Below are 9,138 nucleotides of genomic sequence, written 5' to 3' on the forward strand. Positions count from 1 at the left end.
CCATCTACCTATCTCAGCCCATAGTAGGACAGAAGAGTGGAGGGTTGGCATCTTCCTGAAAAGCTGTGTCCTGGAGCCTGGCACATCAACCAGACAGCCACAAGGCATACTTTTGCTCCAGGGCACCTGCTCGGGGGCAGTGTGGCAGGAAGACCTGGGAGGAACCAGAGAGCTGTCCCTAAAGGCGAGGGGAGGACAGAGCCAGCCAGGTCCGCCCCGAGCTCAGGTCAGTCAGGTTGGTGCTCACAGGCCTCAAACCTTCAAGTTTCCACACTGTGTGGAAGTGCTTTTCGTTCTCATGCCCTGAACCCAAACAGTCCCTCCCCATCTTCTGACCCACACCTTCTCCCCAGAGCTCGATGGAGGCGTCTGTCTTTTGGTTCTGAAGACAAGGTCATATCCCTGCTCAGGTCCTGGGCAAGTCACTCCTTAATCCCTTCTCCTTCCTCCTTCACACCACGTGATTGCAAGTGAGCGCTGCAGGGCTGAAACCGTCCTTTCACCCAGTCTGCCTGTACCTAGAACAGGCTCAGGCTCACAGAAAGCATTCACCCAGACAGTGCTGTAGACAGAAGATAAACAGTGCGTGGGGACCTGCAGGAGCAGGACAGACAGAAGTGACAACAGGTGTGGCGTGGGGTGTGTGTGTGTGTGTGTGCATGCCTGCACCCTCAGTGGCAGTGCTGCGAGCTGCTTAAAATAGAACTTAATTCTTGAACCAGGGAGGTGGCTCTGGGCTCACTTCTACTTTATGGTTCTGCAGGGCACACGCAGGCAGCCAGAGTCTGCATTCCCACCCTTCCTGTTACACAACTCCTTGGTCGCAGCTGGTAACTAGCCACAGGCCCCGCATACCCTGAAGATTCCACAGGAAGGGGTCGGAATCTGCGGCCTGCACTCTGATCTAAGTAAATTAGGAACGGGTGTTTCATTGTTTGTGTTTGTTTGTTTTCCCATAGCAGTTTGGATTTGAGGGAGAATTAGGGGAGGGGACATGGTGACCTGGATGAGTCCCTGCCATCCCGCTCTCCAGTTGTGTGACCAACTCTTCTCTGCTTGACTGGGCTTCCTGAGCACTGGCTCTGAATGTCCTGTTCCGGGCACCTCACAGTCCTGGGTACTCTGGGTAATCATTCTCTGCAGGGTGACAGCCCTGTCATGAGCTTGAAATATTCGAGCCACATCCAGCTAGTGAGCCCAAGATGTCAACAGGAGCATCATGGCCCTGAGCAGGTTCACACTTAGCCTTGGCCCCCTTCTTGCATTACTCCCTATGTTCTTAGTTTTCCTCTCCCAGCAGTGGCCTCTCCTGTCCTGGCAGGGACAGGAGCTTCCCCCAGGGCCACCAACCAGGGCAGACAGGTGAGAGCGAGGCTGAGATCCTCATCTGGCCCAGCATGCCCAGTCCTGGACTGTGACGGGGCTCCCTCGCTCCCTCCCTTCAACTCTCCCTCCTTCCCTTTCTCCCTCCTGTTCTTCCCTGGAGGCTGGGGAGGTGAAGGACGGGTGAGACTGGAGATTGTTTATCTGAAGATCTCTGATTTTCCCTTAGGCATCCACAGCCAGGAGTAAACTCAATTGGCTCACTTTTTAAAACTGTATTAGGTGATTATTAACAGGTTTGCAAGGTTTCCCTCTACCCTCTTAAACTCAGGCTTGCATAAGTCACACAATTACGCCGGTTCCTGAGCTTATGCTCAGTGGCAGTCATCACTGTAAAAAGGAAAAGCTATTTTAAATGGCCCCTTTCTAGTGCTGTACTTATGCCAAGCCTCAAGTGCCTATCAACTGTAAAACATTCATGGTGTCACTAAGTTGCAGTGACTGCTGTGGTACCGGTGGGGACACCCCCCTTAACCTCTGAGCAGTGTCAGTTTCATGACGTCTCACCTCTTTCCTTAGCTTTCATCTTTGGTCTCAGCTAGAATATTACGTCATGAATCCAACTGGGAACCGTAAGTCAAATATTTCATTATTTTTGTCTTCCAATTTAATAGCACAGATGCATATTTTCTTAACGGTGAAATTCGTACCTATGTATTTCTTCAAGGAATGACATTAAATTGGCATTGTGTATACAGCTTACAAGTGTTTCTGATAACTTATACTGTGCAACGGTTTATTTTCTACGTTAATGAAGTGTGATGACGTAGATTAGCATTGTTCTCTATGAGTCTCCTGTGTTCAGAAGTGTGGGTTTTGGAAGGTGATTGGACCATGATGTGGTGCTCTACCCACCAGGGGGTTCTTCCACTGCTAAGGTCCTGGCTGAAGACACTGGTAGGACGTGGGGCCTGCTTGGGAGAGCCAGGTCCCTGGACACACAACTCGGAAGGGTGTTTCTTGTCTTGGCTCCTCTTTCTCTTCCCTTGCTGACAGCTGTGTGGTGAGTACTCTCTCCACCTGGCCGTAGCACTACGCTTTTTCTGCCTTGAAGCTGTCAGACCATTGACGGAACCCCTGGAAACTGAACTGTGAGCCCAAGTAACCCTCCTTTCCTTTAAGTTTCAGCTGTCAGAGGCATTGTCTCAGCAGCGGGAATGGGAGCAGGGCATATAGCATGGGCCTCACTGTGACCCTGGAGAGAGAAAGCCTCACTGAGAAGCAACATGACCCTGTGTTGCCCCATAGCTCCCATCTGTCTCCCATGGTCAGTGGACATTGGCAAGAAGAGGTCTGATGAGCAACTTTGGAAGGATCTAGCTTCAAAGTCATCTTAGTGAACTAGATAGGCAAGCAACTGAAACCCACTCTACAGCTTAACTGAGGCACAGTCTTATGATTAGTCAGAAAAAGACTCGAAGCCAAAACAACCCAAACAACTGCGTAAATAAATACATTTCTTTGAAGAAGTCAGACACCTTAAATTGAAAATAAAGGCAATACAAGCCTTTCCTACTACTACTAAAATTCCAATTAGTAATTAGGTTGCATTAAAGAAAATAAAATGTGGTCAACATAAGGTGGTGAGAGGTCTGTTGAATTTTTACCAGATTAGACTGTATTAGAAACTTTTCTTGTATTCAGGATACTATACTTGTAGATGAACAGGAGTGAACTAAAATATGTTCAGAGGACAGTGAGTATTGAGGGCTTGGAAACTATCATGTATAAGGGACCCTTAATAGGACTGAAGATGTTCTGCATAAGTAAAGATTTTGGGATGCTTTAAAACTGTTTTGGGGGTTGGGTAGACTTCTCAGAGGCATGAGCACCTACCTTGTAAGTGCAAGGTCCCAAGTTCGATCCCTGGCCCCACATGCCATGCTGCCCTGGAACCTTGGGTGCACCAAGCAGGTCCCAGAACTGGGTGTGGTGGCACACACCTGTAACTCCAGCGCTAGGGAGGTTGAGACACAGGGATTGCTGTGGGTTCAAGACCAGCCTGAGGGCTACAAAAGTGAGTACAAGGCCAACCTGAACTGCACAGCAAGACCCTGTCTCAAAACAAACAACCCCCTAAAGAACTGTTCTTAAAGACTGGGATCAGTTCAGAACTCAAGAATGACCAAGGAAGGCAGTGCATCAGTACTTCTCCTGTCATCCATCACTTCTATTTCCCCTATCCCTTGAGATTCTGCTGGAAATGGAGAGGGATATTATGTTATTACATGCATGTAAGCATCAAATAATTTTAGCGCTAGCGTGTATGATATCCTTCCTCTTCTTCCACCTGGGATACTAGGAGCTTCCCCAACAGATCAAGCCGTGGGAAGCAGGTTTCATGACCCCATGTGAGTCATCCTGTCTGGGTCACAGAGGAAGGTCGAATGCCCTTTATTATGACTCCATGCCCAAGGGGCCCACAAACCTGCTTTCTCCTCATCCCCGAGTCATCAGTGTCCTCCTTTTAGTTTATTCTACCTGAGACCAGGCCTTAATTGTTGAGGCTTAGCACTATGGAGACAGCTTTGATCCATCTTCCCCTCCATCCTTTATATCCCGTGATGTTCCAGGTACTGCACACCACATGGGGGTCTGGCCGGTCCTGGGGACAGGGACAGTGGATTGTGTGACATGTGGCAATGGAAGCATTCGCAGCATAGGCTACTAAGTGCAGATCATTGATGGAGCCCACTGACGCTGGTAGTGAGGCAGGAGAGCTCCCTTTTATTCTGCAGGGGTGCCAGCCCTGGGCTCTGGGGCAGCTTCAGCCCAGGGAGAGCCTGGCAGATGTTTAGAGAATGTCCGATGTGTCCGTGCATCAGAGCGTCTTGGAAATGGGGTGCTGTTCCCAAGCCCAGGCAGCAGGAGGGCCTGGGTGATCCTCAGGGTCTTTCTCAGCCTTAGAGAAGTGAGCATGTGGCTTGTGACCCTGTCTGGGGAACAGCTGTAGAACTGACAGGAAATCACAGGAGGCGGGAGCAAGGCAAAATGGCTTGTTTTGCTGTTCTCAGCCTCCTTGCTCTCTAGGGCCCAGAGCCAACATTTGGAGTCTGGGAAAAGTGGGGAATGTTAGGACATGTGTCTGCGGCTGGTTGCTCCACACTGAGACTCACATCTACACTGTGAAAACATGCCCTAGGAGGATCCTGAGGCTGTGAGAAGGGTGGGAATTCCCCCTTGCTCCTTGTTTCCCTGGAGCATAGTTTCCAGAAGGAAGGAGTAGCAAGGAGCAGCCAGGGTCTCTTCTGGTCCTGTCACAGGGTCCACCATGAACATCATAGCGGGGAGACCATCTTTTCATAGACCTGATGACCTTGCAAGGTCCTCAAGCTGGGCCAGTTCCTGAGTTCCCGGCCAGGCTCCTCCTGGGAGCTGGGACTTGCATGCCCAATGCTGTACTGCCACACTGTGGTGTTGGGGCATTTGGGGCGGGCAACACCAAGTAATGTGAGGCTCAGGCCACAGCCCTGTCCTATCCCGCAGCCTTAGGCTACCTGTTGCTGATGGCCACATGGTGGGGCCTCTTCCCTCCATGGGAGGAGTTTTCAGGGGCCAGCTCCATCCTTCTTGCTGTCACTGGCGGTTGATCTTCGGGGAGTGCTGGAAAGGCCATGTCAACTCCTGAGTTGGAGGCGCAGGCTAGTTCATCGGGAGACTTTGATGATGCTGATAGGGCACATGTGAAGTCACTTTTTATCCTGAGAACCCTCATGTGGTTTCCAGTCTTTAATCTGGCTGCCCCTTCATGGGAAATTCAGGCTGTAAAGCCATGCCCTGTTCTGCTGCTGGAGTCTTGTTCCTTCCAGGCTGAAGGGAGAACTTCGATGATGACAACAACCACTACACAACAGCAATAAAACACAATGGTGTTTATTGTGTCCTTACCCCAGCTCAGTCAGCCCGAGACCTGCTGGGCTCACTCATTTTATGTAATTCTGCACAATGACCTTCTAATACTTTGTTGATAACTTCATTTTCCTGAGACGAAGCCCTCGGCTTAGGAAATGCAAAGCACTTTTCAGGGCTGAGAGCCACCCAGTGGCCAGGGGCACGCGTGGGGGTGGTGTGTTCTCCTGACCTGGACTTGGAGTCTCAGCCGTGGACGCTCCAGCTTCAATGAGTGCAGCCCAAGCTCCTGATCCAGAAGCCTTTCTCCAGAAGTTTAAAAACATCTCCCTCACTTGATAATTGGTAGAAGAAAAGGTGAGAAATCCAGCAATTGGAGAAAAAGAAAGGGGGGGGGGGTTCACTATTCTATCACTCATATTTTGTGTTTTTCCCAGTGGTATTTATCTAAGGCATAATGATTGAAGGATATTTAAATTTAAAAAGGCTTTGCTTGAAAGTCAAACAGCTTCCTTCACCCTGTTGAGCATGAAGAGCCTGTTTAGGAATCCAGCTGGGGCGGAGGACAACAGGGTGCAGGTGCCGAAGGGAAAGGATGTGCTGCAGGGGACTGAGAGGAGGCCCTGGGAGCTGTGCTCGCTGTGCTGTGCGGGATGCAGTAGTGTGGGCTCAGCACCCAGGCGGCCCTGGAGCCCCTCCTACTCCTACACAACTTTGCAGTCTGATTTGGACACACACACACACACACACACACACACACACACACACCCCACAGATAATAGTGGGTTCTAGCCCTGTTTCTGTCTGCAAAAGCAGAAATTCACAAAACTTGAAGTTGCAGGTAGAGAGAGAAGTCAAGGACATCGAGCACTGTGTTTGAGTGAGATGTAAGGAAAGCTCGCAAACTGGGTGAATGCCCGGCCCACTAGCCGTGGTCATCAGCTGTCCCCATGTGGGGAGAGCAGAGACAGAAGTGACCAGAGCTGGCTTCTTTTCTTACACATTTTCCTCTATGCCGCCTCTCTGAGGAGAGCTCACAGAAGAGTCCGGGCTCCAGCAGGCACATAATTCCGGCACCAGATCGTCTCTGGTAATTTGCGTTATGAAATTTCCTGTGGAAGACAGAACAATCCACTCTCTTCAGCTTTATGCAAATGTAAATTCAATTCCACTTAAAAACAGTTTCTGAGAGCTTTTGTTTCTCCTTCTGTGCTAGAAAATTATGAATGTTTCTTAGTAAGTTCAAGACCGTATTTGGCTTTAAAAGATACAACGAAGGATTCAAGGCATTGAAATATGGGTGTCAAAATTGCAGAATAGGGGCTGGCGAGATGGCTCAGTGGTCTAAAGCACCTACTTGGAACAAGCTTGGCAAAGCACAAGGACCACGGTTCAATCCCCCAGCACCACATGCCAGCCAGCCCCGCCCCCTGGTGGGCTGAGCTGGCCACACACACACACACACACTAAATAAATAAATAAATAAATAAATGTTTAAAAAAAATTGCAGAATGATGAGGACGGGATCCCCCAATTTGATGCCCCCCAGATAAATGCTCCTCAAACTGTGGGCCTCCAGTGCTAGTGGGTTGCAATATTAATGGATTATGATCCCAGATTGAAAACTATAGAAAAATAGCAAAGTGTGTTGTGTGTAGACAGGTTGTGTATTTTTTCCTGAAAGTTTTCAGCTATAGACTCATGCCTATACACCACACACACGTGCACACACACACACACACACACAAACACACACACATGTGATAGGCTTCTTTATAAAATAAAGTTTTTCCTCATAGAGTTCATTAAGGAAATTTCAAAGGTGCTCCAGGAATAAAGTAATAATCTGCAGGCTAGCTTTTCATCGCTGCTATTTATTAAGTGCCTACGAACTGCCAGGCACATTAATAATAATGCCTTAAAAAACTTGTTAGGAAATTGCAATTACATCCTTCCTAGTATGGGAACAGCCAGCCTAGCCTGTGAGTGACAGCCACCATCTGTGGGACTCTGCTCACGTGAGCGGCGCCAGGCTGCGTCACGTGTGCGTCTCATCTACTTCTGGTGCTGTCTTGGCGGAAGCCACCGATGTTCCTGTTTTTCAGAAGAAAGCATGAGATCTTCAGAGTCACAAGGCAATTAGGGCTCCTCCATGCCTGTCTGGCCTGAGCCAAAGCACCTCAGCACTGCAGCCCAGGGTTTTTCAAGAATGAATGGCTCATGGAGAGCTTCGGGATTTCTGAAACTGCGGTAGCACGTTGATGCTGCCATTTCTATGGGTCCAGGCATAGACGATGTAGGAGACAGTAGATTCCCAGGAGCCTTTTCTCTCCTCTTCCAGGCCACACCCCAGCAAGCCTGGATCTACTTAGACTCCAGGTAAACCCTCCAAGCCCCAGGAGGGGAGAGATTGCTCCTCATTCCTCCCTCCCATCAAGAATGAAGTCTCCTCCCCACTGCAGAAATGAAATGTCAACCACAAAGCACAAACAGGAACCCTCTGTGATAGAGTGCCCAGAACTAGAATGAATTGCGGTACATCAGCAGGTCCTTTTCTATAGAGAACCAAGTAGTAAAAGCTTTTGCTTTTAGGCACTGAGTTCTCTTCAGAACTATGGTGCTTTGCTACTGTGCTTTGGGAGCCGCCGTGTGGCCTTTCTTTTTACTCTGTTGGGGATTTCTTTTGATGGGCAAAAACTTCAGAAAGAAGAGATCCCAGTCGTTGATTCTTTGAATTATTTCCCGTGCAGTTTGGTTTTTTTGTTGTTGTTGGTGAACATTGTGCCTACCCGTATGTCTTCAAGAGTTCTACCTACTTTCTCCTCCCGTCGATTTAGTGTTCCTGTTTCAATATTTAAATATTTGAACCATTTTGACTTCAGTGTAGTACACTATGATAGACATGGGTCTAATTTTAGCCTTTGGCATGTGGAAAGCCAGTTTTTCCAGCACTATTTATTAAAGGGTCTAGCTTCCAGTAAACATATTTGACCCTTTTGTCAAAGATAAAAGCTGGTTGAGTGTATTTGTAGTTGTGTCTGCATCTTCTAATGTGTTCCATTGATCCTCAGCTGGTTTTTTTTTTTTTTTTTGTCAGTGCCATGCTGATTTTATCACCGTAGCTTTATAGAATAGAAGTCAGGGATTGTGATATCTTCTGCCTTTCCTTTGTTTGCTAGGCTTGCTTTTGCTATTCTAGGTCTCTTCTGGCTCCGTATGAATTTCAGAACTGTTTTCTCTAGATTTGTGGGGGTATACTAATGGCATTTTAATCAGGATTGAATTGAATCTGTATAACAATTTGGGTAATATGAACATTTTCACAATGTTGATTCTTCCTATCCAAGGGCAAGGAATAGCTCTTCACTTTCTGAAATCTTCTTTGATCTCTGTTTTCAGAGTACTGTAATTTTACTGTAAAGTTACTGCATAACTCTTTTACTTCCTTTGTTAGATTATTCCAAAGTATTTCATTTTGGGGGATGTTATCGTGAAAGGCGTGCTTTCCCTAATTTCTCTCTCAGTTATTGTTTGTATACAGAAATTCTATTGATTTTTGAATGTTGACTTTGTATCCTGCTGTATTACTGAGTTTGGTTGTTAAATCTTCAAATATCTTGGTGGTGTTTTGGGGGTCTTCTATGTAGAGTATCATGTCATCTGCAAATAATGATAATTTCACCTCTTCCTTTCCAATCCTAATTCCTTTTATTTCTCTCTCTTGTCTGATTGCTCTGGTTAATGTTTCCAGAACTGTACTGAATAGGAATGGCAACAACAGACATCTTTGTCTTGTTCCTAATTTTATTTTATTTTATTTTTTTTCTACAGTTTTATTGATAAACATATAGCAATGAGACAGTTTCAAATCAAATCGGAAGTACAGTTTCAACAAATAATACACTG

The 9,138-nt window shown here is 47.4% G+C and overlaps 1 long non-coding RNA gene across 3 annotated transcripts in view; it reads left to right on the plus strand.

Moving 5' to 3' along the window:
• Positions 1 to 2,135: 2,135 nt before the first annotated feature.
• Positions 2,136 to 9,138, plus strand: part of LOC111817653 — a 14,775-nt gene continuing 7,772 nt past the window's right edge. For all 3 annotated transcript variants that reach the window (XR_002821795.1, XR_002821796.1, XR_002821797.1), the window contains exons 1-2: positions 2,136 to 2,280; positions 5,409 to 5,589. This is a non-coding gene — a long non-coding RNA (uncharacterized LOC111817653). The remainder of the gene's footprint in view (positions 2,281 to 5,408; positions 5,590 to 9,138) is intronic.

Source organism: Octodon degus, unplaced genomic scaffold (genome assembly GCF_000260255.1).
Source record: "Octodon degus isolate 3935 unplaced genomic scaffold, OctDeg1.0 scaffold00005, whole genome shotgun sequence".
NCBI lineage: Eukaryota > Metazoa > Chordata > Mammalia > Rodentia > Octodontidae > Octodon > Octodon degus.